General features: G+C 39.0%; 1 non-coding gene across 1 annotated transcript; it reads left to right on the top strand.

Annotated features, from left to right (window-relative positions):
* The first annotated feature begins 3,815 nt into the window (after positions 1-3,815).
* Positions 3,816-3,923, top strand: LOC148579510 (small nucleolar RNA R71). The gene has a single exon (XR_015899383.1). It is a non-coding gene; the product is annotated as a small nucleolar RNA R71 (small nucleolar RNA).
* The last annotated feature ends 12,307 nt before the right edge of the window (positions 3,924-16,230 follow it).

The raw sequence follows: 16,230 nt of genomic DNA, 5'->3' as shown, positions 1-16,230 counted from the left end.
GTTTTCCAGTATTACCACCGGATACATAAATGCCACAGACACATAATTGGGTGAACCTTTTCAGATTGTGACTCAACTTTGCTAAAGTCCCCAATTAGAGGTGTCCAGGGTTCTTATGCACACTCTGTTTTTGCTTTGGACCTTGACTTTAACCGCTTAGTCTCAAGTTTTCACTTGACACCTTCACGCCACAAGCACATGGTTAGGGATAGCTTGGTTTAGCCGCTTAGGCCAGGATTTTATTCCTTTAGGCCCTCCTATCCACTGATGCTCAAAGCCTTGGGATCCTTTTTATTACCCTTGCCTTTTGATTTTAAGGGTTAATGGCTTTTTTCTGCTTGCTTTTTCTTTTTCTTTCTATTTTTTTTCGCTATTTTTTTTCTCTTTTTTTTTTTTTCTGCAAGCTTTGTTCTTTGCTGCTTTTTCTTGCTTCAAGAATCATTTTTATGATTTTTCAGATTATCAAATAACATGTCTCGTTGTCATCATTCTTTCAAGAGCCAACATATTTAACATTCTTAAACAACAACTTCAAAAGACATATGCACTGTTCAAGCATTCATTCAGAAAACAAAAAGTATTGTCACCACATCAATATAATTAAACTAAGTTCAAGGATAAATTCAAAACTCATGTACTTCTTGTTCTTTTGAATTAAAAACATTTTTCATTTAAGAGAGGTGATGGATTCATATTCACTACTTTAAGGCATAGACACTTAGACATTAATGATCATGTAATAAAGACACGAACATAGATAAACATTTAACATAAGAAAACGAAAAACAGAAAGTTTAAGAACAAGGAATGAGTCCACCTTAGTGATGGTGGCATTTTCTCCTTGAGGAACCAATGATGTTCTTGAGCTCTTCTATGTCTCTTCCTTGTCTCTATTGCTTGATCCCTAGTAATTTTGGTGCTCCTATCCTTAGTTGCTCCCAATAATTGTGTGGGGGAAACTGTATCCCCTGAGGTATCTCAGGGATCTCTTGATTTGCAGTCAAATGTTCTACCACTGAGCTATAGATCATTTACATGAATCTCTCCATCTCTCATGACTTGGAGGTGGAAGCTTTTGTCTTCCCTTTTCTCTTCTCTCTTTTTTTTTTTTTGAGATTTCTCTGGCCTTGGGTGCCATCAATGGTTATGGAAAAGTAAAATAAGCAATGCTTTTGCCACACCAAACTTAGAATGTTGCTCGCCCTCGAGCAAGAGAAGAAAGAATAGAAGAAGAAGAAGAAGAAAATATGGAGGAGAGGAGGGAGAGGTGTATTCGGCCAAGAAGGGGAAGAGAGGGTTGTGTTGTGTGAAAATGAATAAGAATGGAGGGCTTTATATAGGGAAGGGAGGGGGGTTAAGGTTCGGCCATATAGGGTGGGTTTGGGTAGGAAATTGATTTTGAATATTGAAGGTGGGTGGAGTTTATGAGGTAGGTTTATGGGGAAGAGTGGATGGATGTGAGTGGTGAATGGGTGATAGGGAAGAGAGCTTGAGGTGATTGGTGAAGGGTTTTGGGGAAGGGTGTTTATTGGGAAGAGAGGATGAACATTGAGAAGAGGGAAGAGAGTGAGTGGTGGTAGGTGGGGATCCTGTGGGGTCCACAGATGCTGAGTTGATCCTGTGGGGTCCACAGATCCTGAGGTGTCAAGGATTTGCATCCCTGCACCAATTAGGCATGTAAAATGCCTTTGCATGCAATTCTGGCGTTTAAACGCCGAATTGATGCTTGTTCTGGGTGTTCAACGCCCAGATGTAGCATGTTTCTGGCGTTGAACGCCAGTTCTATGCTTGTTTCTGGCGTTCAGCGCCAGCTTTCCTCACTGTGCATTTCTGGCGTCTGAACGCCAGGATGCTGCTTGTTTCTGGCGTTCAATGCCAGATCCATGCTCTGTTCTGGCGTTGAACGCCAGTAAGATCCTCCTCCAGGGTGTGATTTTTCTTCTGCTGTTTTTGATTCTATTTTTTATTTTTCTATTTATTTTGTGACTCCACATGATCATGAACCTAATAAAACATGAAAGAACAATAAAAATAAAAATAGAATTAGATAAATAAAAATTGGGTTGCCTCCCAACAAGCACTTCTTTAATGTCAATAGCTTGACAGTGGGCTCTCATGGAGCCTCACAGATGTTCAGAGCATTGTTGAGACTCCCCAACACCAAACTTAGAGTTTGGATATGGGAGTTCAACACCAAACTTAGAGTTTGGTTATGGCTTCCCAACACTAAACTTAGAGTTTGACTGTGGGGGCTCTGGTTGACTCTGTTTTGAGAGAAGCTTACTGTGCCTCTTTTCCATGTTTACAGAAGGATGTCCTTGAGTTTTAAACTCAAGGGAGTCCTCATTCAATTGAAGGACTAGTTCACCTCTGTTAACATCAATCACAGCTCTTGTTGTGGCTAGGAAGGGTCTTCCAAGGATGATGGATTCATCCTCATCCTTCCCAGTATCTAGGATTATGAAATCAGCAGGGATGTAAAGGCCTTCAACCTTTACTACTATGTCCTCTACTTGTCGATAAGCCTGTTTTCTGGAATTGTCTGCCATCTCTAATGAGATTTTAGCTGCTTGTACCTCAAAGATTCCCAGTTTCTCCATTACAGAGAGTGGCATGAGGTTTATTCCTGACCCAAGGTCACATAGAGCCTTCTCAAAGGTCATGGTGCCTATGGTACAAGGTATTAGGAACTTTCCAGGATCTTGTTTCTTCTGAGGAAATCTCAGTTGATCCAATGCATTTAGTTCATTGGTGAACAGGGGAGGTTCATCTCCCCAAGTCTTATTACCAAATAAATTGGCATTCAGCTTCATGATTGTACCAAGGAACTTGGCAACTTGCTCTTCAGTAACATCCCCATTCTCTTCAGAAGAGGAATACTCATCAGAGCTCATGAATGGCATAAGGAGGTTCAATGGAATCTCCATGGTCTCTAGATGAGTCTCAGATTCCTTTGGTTCCTCAAAGGGGAACTCCTTATTGATCACTGGACGTCCCAGGAGGTCTTCCTCCTTGGGATTCACGTCCTCTCCTCCCTCCTTGGATTCGGCCATGATGGTTATATCAATGGCCTTGCACTCTCCTTTTGGATTTTCTTCTGTATTGCTTGGGAGAGTACTAGGAGGGATTTCAGTGATCCTTTTACTCAGCTGGCCCACTTGTGCCTCCAAATTTCTAATGGAGGACCTTGTTTCATTCATGAAACTCAGAGTGGCCTTAGATAGATCAGAGACTAAATTTGCTAAGCTAGATGGATTCTGCTCAGAATTCTCTGTCTGTGGCTGAGTGGATGATGGAAAAGGTTTACTATTGTTAAACCTGTTTCTTCCACCATTATTAAAGCCTTGTTGAGGCTTTTGTTGATCCTTCCATGAGAAATTTGGGTGATTTCTCCATGAGGGGTTATAGGTGTTCCCATAAGGTTCACCCATATAATTTACCTCTGCTATTGCAGGGTTCTCAGGATCATAAGCTTCTTCTTCAGAAGATGCCTCTTGAGTACTGTTGGATGCAGCTTGCATTCCATTCAGACTCTAAGAAATCATATTGACTTGCTGAGTCAATATTTTATTCTGAGCCAATATGGCATTCAGAGTATCAATTTCAAGAACTCCCTTCTTCTGAGGCATCCCATTACTCACAGGATTCCTCTCAGAAGTGTACATAAACTGGTTGTTAGCAACCATGTCAATGAGTTCTTGAGCTTCTGCAGGCGTTTTCTTTAGGTGAATGGATCCACCTGCAGAAGTATCCAATGACATCTTAGCTAATTCAGACAGACCATCATAGAATATATCCAGGATGGTCCATTCTGAAAGCATGTCAGAAGGACACTTTTTGGTCAGTTCCTTGTATCTCTCCCAAGCTTCATAGAGGGATTCACCTTCTTTCTGTCTGAAGGTTTGAACATCCACTCTAAGCTTACTCAGCTTTTGGGGAGGAAAGAACTTGGCTAAGAAAGCCTTGACCAGCTTATCCCAAGAGTTCAGGCTATCCTTAGGTTGAGAGTCCAACCATATTCTAGCTCTGTCTCTCACAGTAAAAGGAAAAGCATGAGCCTGTAGACTTTAGGATCTACTCCATTAGTCTTAACAGTATCACATATTTGCAAGAATTCAGTTAAGAACTGAAAAGGATCTTCAGATGGAAGTCCATGAAACTTGCAGTTTTGTTGCATCAGAGAAACTAATTGAGGTTTAAGCTCAAAGTTGTTTGCTCCAATGGCAGGGATGGAGATGCTTCTTCCATGTAAATTGGAATTAGGTGCAGTGAAGTCACCAAGCATCCTCCTTGCATTATTATTATTTTCGGCTGCCATCTCCTCTTCCTGTTCGAAAATTTCTGAAAGGTGCTTGCTGGATTGTTGTAATTTAGCTTCTCTTAGTTTCCTCTTCAGAGTCCTTTCAGGTTCTGGATCTGCTTCAACAAGAATGTTCTTGTCCTTGCTCCTGCTCATATGAAAAAGGAGGGAATAGAAAAAATAATAATAGGGATCCTTTTTGCCCAGGTATAGAGGTTCCCTTAGGTGAGTGGAAGAAAAGAAGAGTAAATCTGAACTCAAAGAGAGAGAGGGGTTCGGATTTTTGGTGAGTGAGGAAGAGATGTTAGTAAATGAATAAATAAATAGAAGAAGATGAGAGGTGAGAGGATTTTCGAAAATAATTTTTGAAAAATTGGTTAGTGATTTTCGAAAATTAAAATCAAAATTTGAAACAATTAGTTAATTAAAAAGAATTTTTGAAAAAGAGGGAAGAGATTTTCGAAAATTAGAGAGAGAGAGTTAGTAAGGTAGTTTTGAAAAAGATAAAAAACAAACAAAAAGTTAGTTAGTTAGTTGAAACAAATTTGAAAATCAATTTTGAAAAGATAAGAAGATAAGAAGTTAGAAAAGATATTTTAAAATCAAATTTTTGAAAAAGATATGTTATGAAAAGATATGATTTTGAAAAAGATAAGATAAAAAGATATTTTTGAAAAGATATGATTGAAATTAGTTTTGAAAAAGATTTGATTTTTAAAATCACAATTAATGACTTGATTCACAAGAAATCACAAGATATGATTCTAGAACTTAAAGTTTGAATCTTTCTTAACAAGTAAGTAACAAACTTGAAATTTTTGAATCAAAACATTAATTGTTGATGATATTTTCGAAAATTATGAGGTAAAATTAAGAAAAATGAAAAAGATTTGATTTTTGAAAAAGATAAGATTTTTAAATTGAAAATTTGATTTGACTCATAAAAACAACTAGATTTTAAAAATTTTTGAAAAAGTCAATCCAAATTTTCGAAATTTATGAGAGAAAAGGGGAAGATATTTTTTTTTATTTTTGAATTTTTAATGATGAGAGAGAAAAATATGAAAATGATGCAATGCATGAAAATTTTGGATCAAAACAATGAATGCATGCAAGAATGCTATGAATGTCAAGATGAACACCAAGAACACTTTGAAGATCGTGATGAACATCAAGAACATATTTTTGAAAATTTTTATATGCAAAGAAAACATGCAAGACACCAAACTTAGAAATCTTTCATGTTCGGACACTATGAATGCAAAAATGCACATGAAAAACAAGAAAAGGCACAAAACAAGAAAACATCAAAATCAAACAAGAAGATTTACCAAGAACAACTTGAAGATTATGAAGAACACCATGAATGCATGATTTTTTTCGAAAATTTTATGCAAAATTTAAAACATGCAATTGACACAAGACTCATACCAAAAACACAATATTTTTGATTTTATGATTTTCTATTTTTTTTTGGATTTTTCGAAAATTATTTGAAAAAGAAAAATAAGGATTCCAAAATTTTTAAGAAGAATTCCAGGAATCTTTCAATATTACCCGAAAGCTCCAATCAAAGGGTTGGACATGGCTTAATAGCCAGTCAGCTTTAGGATATAAATCAGGTGGATGGAACAGCAGCAGGTGGATTAGCAACAACTGGCTTGCTCTTGATAATGTTAGGTTGGAAGCCCCAGTCCAAATAAATTTAGACATGGCTTTACAGCCAGCCAGGCTTCAACATGCTTCATGAAACACTAGAACTCATTCTTAAAAATTCTGAAGAACATAATAAAAATTTTGAAAAGAATTTTTATTTTATTTTTTTTCGAAAATAAAGGAGAATTTTTTTTTGAAAAATTTTTGAAAATAAAACAAAAAGAAAATTACCTAATCTGAGCAACAAGATGAACCGTCAGTTGTCCAAACTCGAACAATCCCCGGCAACGGCGCCAAAAACTTGGTATGCGAAATTGTTACTCTGAGATTGTAAAATTTGTTGTTCGTTCTCTCCCTTGGTAATGGCGCCAACAAACTGGTGCACAATACCATGGTCCAAGCATAACTTCACAACTTCGCATAACTAACCAGCAAGTGCACTGGGTCGTCCAAGTAATAAAACCTTACGTGAGTAAGGGTCGATCCCATGGAGATTGTCGGCTTGAAGCAAGCTATGGTCACCTTGTAAATCTCAGTCAGGAGGATATCAAATGGTTATGGAGTTTTCGAATAATAATAATAAATAAACAGAAAATAAAGATAGAAATACTTATGTAATTCATAGGTGAGAATTTCAGATAAGCGTATAGAGATGCTTTTGTTCCTCTGAATCTCTGCTTTCCCGCTGTCTTCATCCAACCAGTCTTACTCCTTTCCATGGCTAGCTTTATGTAAGGACATCACCGTTGTCAATGGCTACATCTCATCCTCTCTGTGAAAATGGTCCGATGCGCTGTCACTGCATGGCTAATCATCTGGAGGCATCACCGCTGTCAATGGCTACATCCCATCCTCTCTGTGAAAATGGTCCGATGCGCTGTCACTGCATGGCTAATCATTTGGAGGTTCTCGATCATACTGGAATAGGATTTACTATCCTTTTGCGTCTGTCACTACGCCCAGCACTCGCGAGTTTGAAGTTCATCACAGTCATTCAATCCTTTAATCCTACTCGGAATACCACAGACAAGGTTTAGACTTTCCTGATTCTCATGAATGCCGCCATCAATCTAGCTTATACCACGAAGATTCTGATTAAGAGATCCAAGAGATACTCATTCAATCTAAGGTAGAACGGAAGTGGTTGTCAGGCACGCGTTCATAGGGAATGATGATGATTGTCACGTTCATCACATTCATGTTGAAGTGCGAATGAATATCTTAGAAGCGGAATAAGTTGAATTGAATAAAGAACAGTAGTACTTTGCATTAATTCATGAGGAACGGCAGAGCTCCACACCTTAATCTATGGTGTGTAGAAACTCTACCGTTGAAAATACATAAGTGATGAAGGTTCAGGCATGGCCGAATGGCCAGCCCCCATGATCTAAGAACTAGATGTCCCAAGATGATCAAAAGATGTAAATACAATAGTAAAAAGTCCTATTTATACTAAACTAGCTACTAGGGTTTACAGAAGTAAGTAATTGATGCATAAATTCACTTTCGGGGCCCACTTGGTGTGTGCTTGGGCTGAGCTTGAAGTTTACACGTGGAGAGGTCATTCTTAGAGTTGAACGCCAGTTTGCAACGTGTTTCTGGCGTTCAACTCTGGCTTGTGACGTGTTTCTGGCGTTTAACTCCAGACTGCAGCGTAGAACTGGCGTTCAACGCCCTTTTACGTCATCTAAGCTCGGACAAAGTATGGACTATTATATATTGCTGGAAAGCCCTAGATGTCTACTTTCCAACGCAATTGGAAGCGTGCCATTTTGAGTTCTGTAGCTCCAGAAAATCCACTTTGCGTGAAGGGAGGTCAGAATCCAACAGCATCAGCAGTCCTTCTTCAACCTCTGAATATGATTTTTGCTCAAGTCCCTCAATTTCAACCAGAAAATACCTGAAATCACAGAAAAACACACAAACTCATAGTAAAGTCCAAAAATGTGAATTTAACATAAAAACTAATAAAAACATCCCTAAAAGTAACTCGATTCTACTAAAAACATACTAAAAACAATGCCAAAAAGCGTATAAATTATCCGCTCATCACTAACCCTCTCCAGATAGTCTTAGTGAAGCTGTAACTTGTTACGTTATCTGGAAGCATTTCTGCCTGCAACACCTGCACAAAATTGTTAGTAGAAAATACACATTGTTTGTCAAACTTCCAGACCACTCTATTCTCTCTGTTAACAGCTAGTTTAATCAGCCTTAGAGCATCATGTAATTGGTTTACAAGTTCCAACTCCCATTAGAAAAGCTCACGCCTCCATTGAAAGTTCCAAATCTACTTTAACCCATCCCAAAAGCCACACACCCCTATGACTGCTCGTTTTTGGATTGAAACCAAGAAGAGCCTTAGAAACCTATCCTTCAGAGGGCCACCACTTAGCCAAACATCTTCCCAAAAATGAGTTCTTCTTCCATCACCAATCTCTATGGACAAGCCAGATATCATTTTTTCTCTTATATGTTGCTCCTTTATCTGTAATTGACATATGTCCTTCCATGGAGCCCCTCTAGTAGGTAATGCCTGGGTTGATAATAGCGCATTAGGAGAGAGGTTGTTACATGATCATACCACCTTCTTCCACAACGGACACTCCTCCTTTGAGAACTTCCACCACCACTTAAACAGTAGTGCTGTATTACGAACCATCGCATCTCTGACACCTAACCCACCCAGCTTTTTTGGGGCTTGGACCACTTCCCAACTAACCAAATTCATACCGTTCCTGTCATCCTCCTTGCTCCATAAGAACCTTCTCTGTAATGAAATTAGCTTCTCCGCAACCACCTTCGGCATCTTATATAAGGTTAAGTAATATACCGGCAAGCTATTTAGTACTGCTTTGATGAGCACCAACTTCCCAGCTTTGTTCAGTACCTTAGATTTCCACAAGCTGAGCTTCTCCTCCACTTTGTCTATAATTGGCTTCCAAGTCTTAACCAACCTCGGGGTAGCTCCTAGAGGGACACCAAGGTATCTAACCGGAAGAGTAGCTTCTTTGCACCCCAGCAAGCTGCGCATACTTCGAACCTACTGATGTTCACAATTGATTGGGATCAAACTAGACTTGTCAAAATTGATACTTAAGCCCAACATCAACTCAAGGAATCGTAGAAGCCTCTTATAATTCTTAATGGTCTCCTCCTCCGACGGACAGAACAACACAATGTCGTCAGCAAATTGAAGATGTGACAATTCAATGTTGTTTCTCCCAACAAGTAATGGGGTTATCCGGCTATTTCTAACTGCATCTTCAATCATTCTGTGTAAGATGTCAACAAGAAGTACAAACAAGAATGGAGATAGAGGATCACCTTGTCTCAGACCTCTTTCCATCCCGAATAGCTTTGTTGGAGAACCATTTATCAACATCGATATAGAGGTTGTGCCGACACACTCCATAACCCATTCCCTCCACCTTCGGCCAAAACCCATCTTCTGCAGGACAATGTCTACAAAACTCCACTTGACCCTATCATATGCCTTTTGAAAGTCCAGTTTGATTATTGCCGCTTACTTTTTCCTCATTTTAATCCAATGTACAGTTTCACATGAAATAAATGCCCCGTCATGTATTTTTTGACCCTTAACAAATGCACTCTAAGTCTCTCCAACTAGGCCTGGAATAACTGACCTCATCCTCCTAACCAACACCTTAGAAATCATCTTATACACACAACCCACCATGCTAATTGGTCGAAGGTCCTTCATCTCCTTGGCCCCAATGAACTTTGGTGCCAAAGCAACCCAAGTTATATTAGCATCGGGCGGTAGCCTAGAAGTCTGAAAGAACCCCACCACAGCTGCTGTGAACTCAGCCTCAATCTCGTCCCAGCACTTCTTAATAAAATTGAAGTTGTACCCGTCACTCCCTGGTGCCCTAGAAGATTAACAATCCCATACCGCATCTCTAATCTCCTCAGCTGACGGCAATACCTCTAAGGCTGTAGCATCCTCTTCAGATATCGTACCCACCAGACCGTCCCTAAACCCACCATAGGAGACTCCTCCTGATGTTATAAATTCTTGTAGAACTCTTTAATAGCAATTTTTATTCTTGCTTGATTTCTTACCAACCTTCCATTAATTACCAGGGCATCAATCATGTTGTTCCTCCTTCTTGTTGAAGCTATGTTATGGAAGTACCTGGTGTTTTTGTCCATGTCCTTTGCGAGACGGAAATGTGACATCTGTTTCCAGTGTGATTCTTTTCTCACATACCACTTCTAATAGCAAGTCACTAACGCCTTTCTTCTTCCCTCCACTGTTCCATCATGTATACCATTGCTTACCATGTCATCTATCTTCTTGATCTCTTCCTCAAATTTCATAATTTTGTTATCCATGTCCCCAAAATTGTCTCTGTGCCATCTCCCTAACGGAATCGTCAAGGCCTTCAATTTATCTGTGAATTGTACCTCCCCTATCCCCCTCCATTCCTATTTAACCATTCTGTGAAAATCTTTGTATGTAAACCATGAGTCTAGGCTTTTGAACGGTTTAGGTCCATCTCTCAACCTTGAGTCTTCCACTATCATCGGGTAGTGATCTGACAAGCCCCTAGGTCCTCCTCTTAAGCGAATCTCTGGGAACTTCTCAACCCATTCCAGATTCACCAGAACTCTATCAATCCGACTGCAGAACTGGCCTCTGAACCACGTAAACTTACGGTCATTAAGCGGTAAGTCCAACAAGTGCATATCTTGTATCCAATCCTTGAAGTCCTCAGCGACGTTGTTAGGCTAGTAGTACCTTTTCTTTCTTCAATGTTTACAATCTCATTAAAGTCTCCCTTGAAGCAACAAGGGACCTAGCACAATCCGGTAGCATAGCTCAACTCCTCCCACACAACAAGTGTCTCCTCTCTAGTATGAGCACCATAAACCAAGAAAAATGCACAGTTGAAGTTACTCTTTAATATCATCCCTTCTACACACAACCATCTCTTCCCATTATAACAGTTACTCATTTTAAAATCAGTTTCATCCCATATTAACAACAACCCATCCGATGCACCATCAGCCTCTACATATACCCACCCAGCACTATCACACCCCTACAAACTAGCCACATCAAACTTCGTTACTATAGGCCTTTTAGTTTCAACCAGACCTAACATGTTTAGTCTATATTTTTTCTTTAGGACCTTTATCATTCTCATCTTACCATCCCCCCTCAACCCTCTAATATTCCATGAACTAAAAATAATCTTAAAAGATTATTACACACCTTGTTTTTATTCTTGGGTCTGCAATGCCTTGCTTTAGCCTTTTGTTTCGCCATTCTTCTTTTCTGAGAAACTTCATCATTTTGAGCTTGGAGAATAGCCATGATATAATCCTCTTCGTTGTACAGTATAGCACCAGATTCCACTGCTATTTGTCCTCTTGTTTTCCAACATTTGCTCCTCCAATGTTGAGCTCTGATTGTCACCAATTTCCACGTTATTTTCAGCTCCGTCTTCTCCCCGTTAAGCATCTTCAATACCCTCTCCACCCTGCACCAATACCTTCTGACCTTCATTTGACCCACTTCGTCTATTTACAACATCATATACAACACCTTCTTTCTTTGCCCTGCCTCTATTTACCATTTCACTTTCAATTTTGTTCTCTCCATTTGTGTCATTTTTATCATCAATATCCCCAAAATTCCCATCATCACTAACCTCGCCAAGACCGCCATTTTTTTCTCGGATAGTGCCTTCATCCCTATCGCCTCTAGCTGCCTGGATCTCTGCTCCATCATCCCCCTGGATCACTCTAATTCTTCCAGCATCCAACTCTATTGGTCCGTCACTAGTTGCTCATACCTGATAGCATCATCATCGCCGTTTCTAGCATTCCCCACCTTCTCGATCACGGCCCATTGTTCACCAGTACCAGATGGTTCTCCCATGGGTGGCTTCGCCGGTCAAAATCTCAGGCCTCTTCAGCTCCTCGTGATCGTTGGACCTGGGTCCAGCCAGCACCTACCGAGTCACTCCTACTTCCCTCGGCTTCTACACTGCGTATGTGATGGCTGCTCCTAGCGAGAATGCGCTGCACCCGACCCGGCTCCACCAGAACTGGCCCACCCGGACTGCCTATAGTAGCACCTATCCAATTTGGAGTTGCTGGATAATTTGGGTCCAAAATCATTGCAGAGCCCATATTGTTGCTAACCTTATTTTTGGGCTTATCTTTGCATCTGTTGTTGTGTTTTATTGTCCCCTTTATGGCACCCTTTGTAGTCCACCATTCAGATTGCCAAAATCCCAAGATGAAGTTTTTTTCGAATCATCTTTATTGCTCATAAACCCCTCTTCACACAAAATCAGCTCTCTTTTCAAAAGCCTCATTATTTGTATTGTATGTTACCAAATTAAAATGATCCTCTTTTGAATTTTCAAAATTCCACTCATTTAAAATACCCGTTGAATTTACTATTCTATCCTCATCTTCTTCATCCTTCCGCTTCACTACCATTAGCAGTTCAGCCGCCTGGTCTACGCATTCCGGTGGATTTGTATGCCTCACAAACCTGTCCGCCACATCTGTACAGTTACCTACAACACTTATCTTTTGTTCTTCACAACTTGTATCACCGACTGCAGTGTTGTCCAACTTACAACCTATGCCATATGTCTCGCGTCCCACCTCCTTTACCAACACATCAAGTTCGCTGATGCCTATTGTAATATGTATCCATTCATTGATCACGTCCATTACATAGGTATCAATTTGCACTCGTCCAACACTGAAGAAATTGCATGATTCCGTCATCGAATCGCACCCAACTATTCGCCCGACTCACCTCCTATAGTTTTAAAAGTTTCCACAGACCAAGCCTGCAACGGAACTCCAAAATATTCTAGCCACACTCTTCTAGTTTCACTTCGGTACGACTCCTCCCATCGCCAAACATAAGAAACTTGTAAAAGACTATTCATGTTAAGAATGTATGTCTCTTCTGTGCTCAACAGACTATCAAAGGTCAGTAAGGTTTTGTAAGCACCCAGTCCTCATACTTCGGTGACTTGAGGCAAGTTCTTTGCAACTTGATCTTTCAGCGAGTTGAAATTAATGGCCGTTGTTGTTCCACCCACAAGGCTTCTTTGTAACCAATCCAGGTTTTCTTTTGCCACAGTAACTTCCACATTTTTTGTCCACCAATTTCCATGTGGATCTAGTACTTTTGTGTGCTTACTTGGTTCTGTTGTTTTCTTCCGGTCCTCTATCTGAACCACTTCGCGTTGTGGCCGGTGATAAGTAGAGTTTTTATCCTCTTCTCTTCTTTGAGTTCTCCTCATGTCGTTCATATCTGGAATTCTCCTGTACTTTGCTTCTCCCACAAAAAGAACCTTACCTCTCAACCTCAATCGATTCATCTCCCTTATAGCTTTCAAGGCCCCTCCTTTCGTGGTGTAACATATGAACACAAAAATATATATATGATCACTTTTTTGTTTTCGTGATAAATATATGTCGTTTATGCGTCCCGTCCAGTTGAACAACTGAAATGGCTCTCTCTTCGATATATCTTCAGGAAGGTTTATTTCGTTGTTGAAGATAATGAATGATTCAAGTTTAGACTGTCAATTGAACTAGAGCAAAATGGATTATTATTTTGAATCGAATCAAGTGGCTAAGGTGTGGTTCGATTCTAGTTATTGTTGTTCGTTAGTAGTTTATGATTCTGTATGTAAATAATGTTCTTTTTGTTTGTGAAAATTGTTGTTCATGGTTGATGGTTTGAATTGAATCTAATGTAGGAATTCTAATATGAATTATTATTGTGATGAATTTGTTCCATTCTTGTTTCAGTGTATTTCGATTATAAATTAGTGTATTTTGAAACTCTTTCTGTGCATTTTAAAAATTTTTTGGCGTATTTATAGGTTCAAACTTTTAATTGAACTAGGGATAATTGTATCATTATTTTGAATCAAATCAAGTGGTGAGATATGGTTTGAATCTATTTAATGTAGTTTGTTAGTAGTTTATGATTTTGAAGTTGAATCATTTTGTTTTTGTTTGTAAAAATTTTTGTGCATAGTTAATGGTTTGAATTTGAATGAAATATACAAGTTCTAAATCTGATTTTATTATTTTGATGAATCCATTTTGTTTACATTTTTGGTGTATTTTAGTTGCTAATATGGTTTATTTTGGACCAATTTTGTTGAATTTTCAGTTTCTGTACAATGTTGCTAAGCAGCTTGTTCCAAAGGTTGGATGACTTTTAACACGAAGAAGTTGAAAAATTCTAAAATATTATTCTAAATTGGTAGGTTTTTCTATGAAAATTTGGAACACAAATAAGAAGGAAAATGAAATTAAGAACCAATTGATTACATGTATCAGAGAGGAAAAGTGGAAATCGAACATATCTCCACTTGAGAATACAAAGCCTCTGCTGGATTAAATTATCCTGCAAGAATTTATATGCATATATTGAAGGACATTGGTGTTTGGATTATTTCGAAGGTTGTGTTGCATCATTCACATCCGTGCTGTCCAAATCAAGTAGAGGTACTTAAGCAACGCAGGCAATTAAGCATGTCTGTACAACGTACAATAGAGAATAATGAGGAAATTGGAACCAAACCAAGCAAAACTTACCAATCATTTGTCGCAGCAGTAGGGGGTCATCGTGAATTAAGTTTCATTGAAAAAGATGTGAGAAATTACATCACGAGAGAAGTGCAGAATGTTTCAGAACTAGAGGATGCAAAAGAATTTGGGAAATACTTATTAAGAATGAAAGATGTAAACCCCGTAAAATTAGTAAATAATTAGTCAATAAATTAAATTTTTATAAAGAAAATAAAAAATATGAATATTATATTAAATTAGGATAGAGCTATTTAAAACAAGAATTTTGACACTAATTTCAAAGAAATTGGCCCAAGATTAGACCGAACGGGCCGAACCGGGCCCGTGGGCCCAACCAACCCATCAATTAAATGAGCTTTCCCCATTTGGCATGCAACACACTGAGAAGCTCAGCATGAAGGGGAAGAACATGTAAACTTTCTAACCCTCATTCAAACACTCAGATTGCTATATCTTCTCACTCTGAGCTCCGATTGCCGCACCGTTTGCGGCCACGCGACCACCGCATCAAGCTTTACAAATCCATCGAAACAATTACATAGGTAACCCACTTTATCACTCTCAGCCTCTCCTTCCTCTAATTTTTCGAAATTATGTAAGTGGTGTTGAATTTTTGCCTCTTTGATGTATTAGGATCTGATTAGCTTGAGAAAAATATTCACTCTTACTTATACGATGCTTGGGTAAGGTGAGGATACTAGAACTCTAGCTAATCTCTTGAATTGGTGTATTGGGTAATGAATTTGGGTATGTATGTGTGATATATGTGAAATTAGGTGTGTATATGTATATGTTGGAGCTTGAATTGTGAGCCATGGAGCTTGGTGGAGGTTGGGTGCTTGTGCCTTGGTGATTTTGGACAATATGTAAAAAAGCGGCCAAGGTATGGTTTAGGTTTCACGTATGCAATATATAATGTTCTGAGAAAACTTAGGCTAGTTGACCATACGATAGGCTGGATGTCTGATTGTGCTTAATGTTTAGTAGAACTTATGGAGGATGTTGAATGAGTGTGAGAAAGGGAATGAGGACTATTGCTTGTGGTTGATGGTGATTTAGTGAGGATTATGAATACGAAATTGTTATTGTTGTTTCATTGATATCTCATGATTGCTTTGGATATGGATTGGTTGGTTTTGAGTAGTGGAATGATGTGTTGTATATTGTAGAAAGAATGAGAATGTTGAGAAGGAAAATTGGGTTGTGTTATGTTGTGTAGAACCTTAGAGTTATGAATGAGAATCTTGTTTTGGTAAAAGTTTGAGGTTTGAGGTTTGTGAAAAAATTAGTTTTTGGCCAAACTTCGGCGAGTCATAACTCGGCTTCTGGACCCCCAAATTTTTTCAAATCTATTTTATATGAAAATTAGGTCCGTGAAGTTTACGGTGTTCAAAGAATGGATGAAAAATGTTTTAAAACGAAAAAGTTATGCGCGTTGAAAGTTTGGTATTGAAATTGGAAATTCTGCAGCTTTTCAAACTTTGCAAAATTTTTGGTAAAACGTACGCCCACGTGTATGCATGACCTGGGATTTGCGTACACGACCAACCCTTTTGGGTTGGGAATCACGCGTACGTGAGCAAAGATTTTTCACGCATACGCGAGCAAAGATTTTTCACGCCCACGCGTACGCGTGGCCCCTATTTTTGCAAATTTGGGTTTTT

This window comes from Arachis ipaensis, chromosome B10 (assembly GCF_059453495.1).
Source record: "Arachis ipaensis isolate K30076 ecotype BB chromosome B10, ASM5945349v1, whole genome shotgun sequence".
Lineage (NCBI taxonomy): Eukaryota > Viridiplantae > Streptophyta > Magnoliopsida > Fabales > Fabaceae > Arachis > Arachis ipaensis.
Note: the sequence above shows the minus strand (reverse complement) of the source record. Positions and strands in the feature narration are given on the sequence as shown.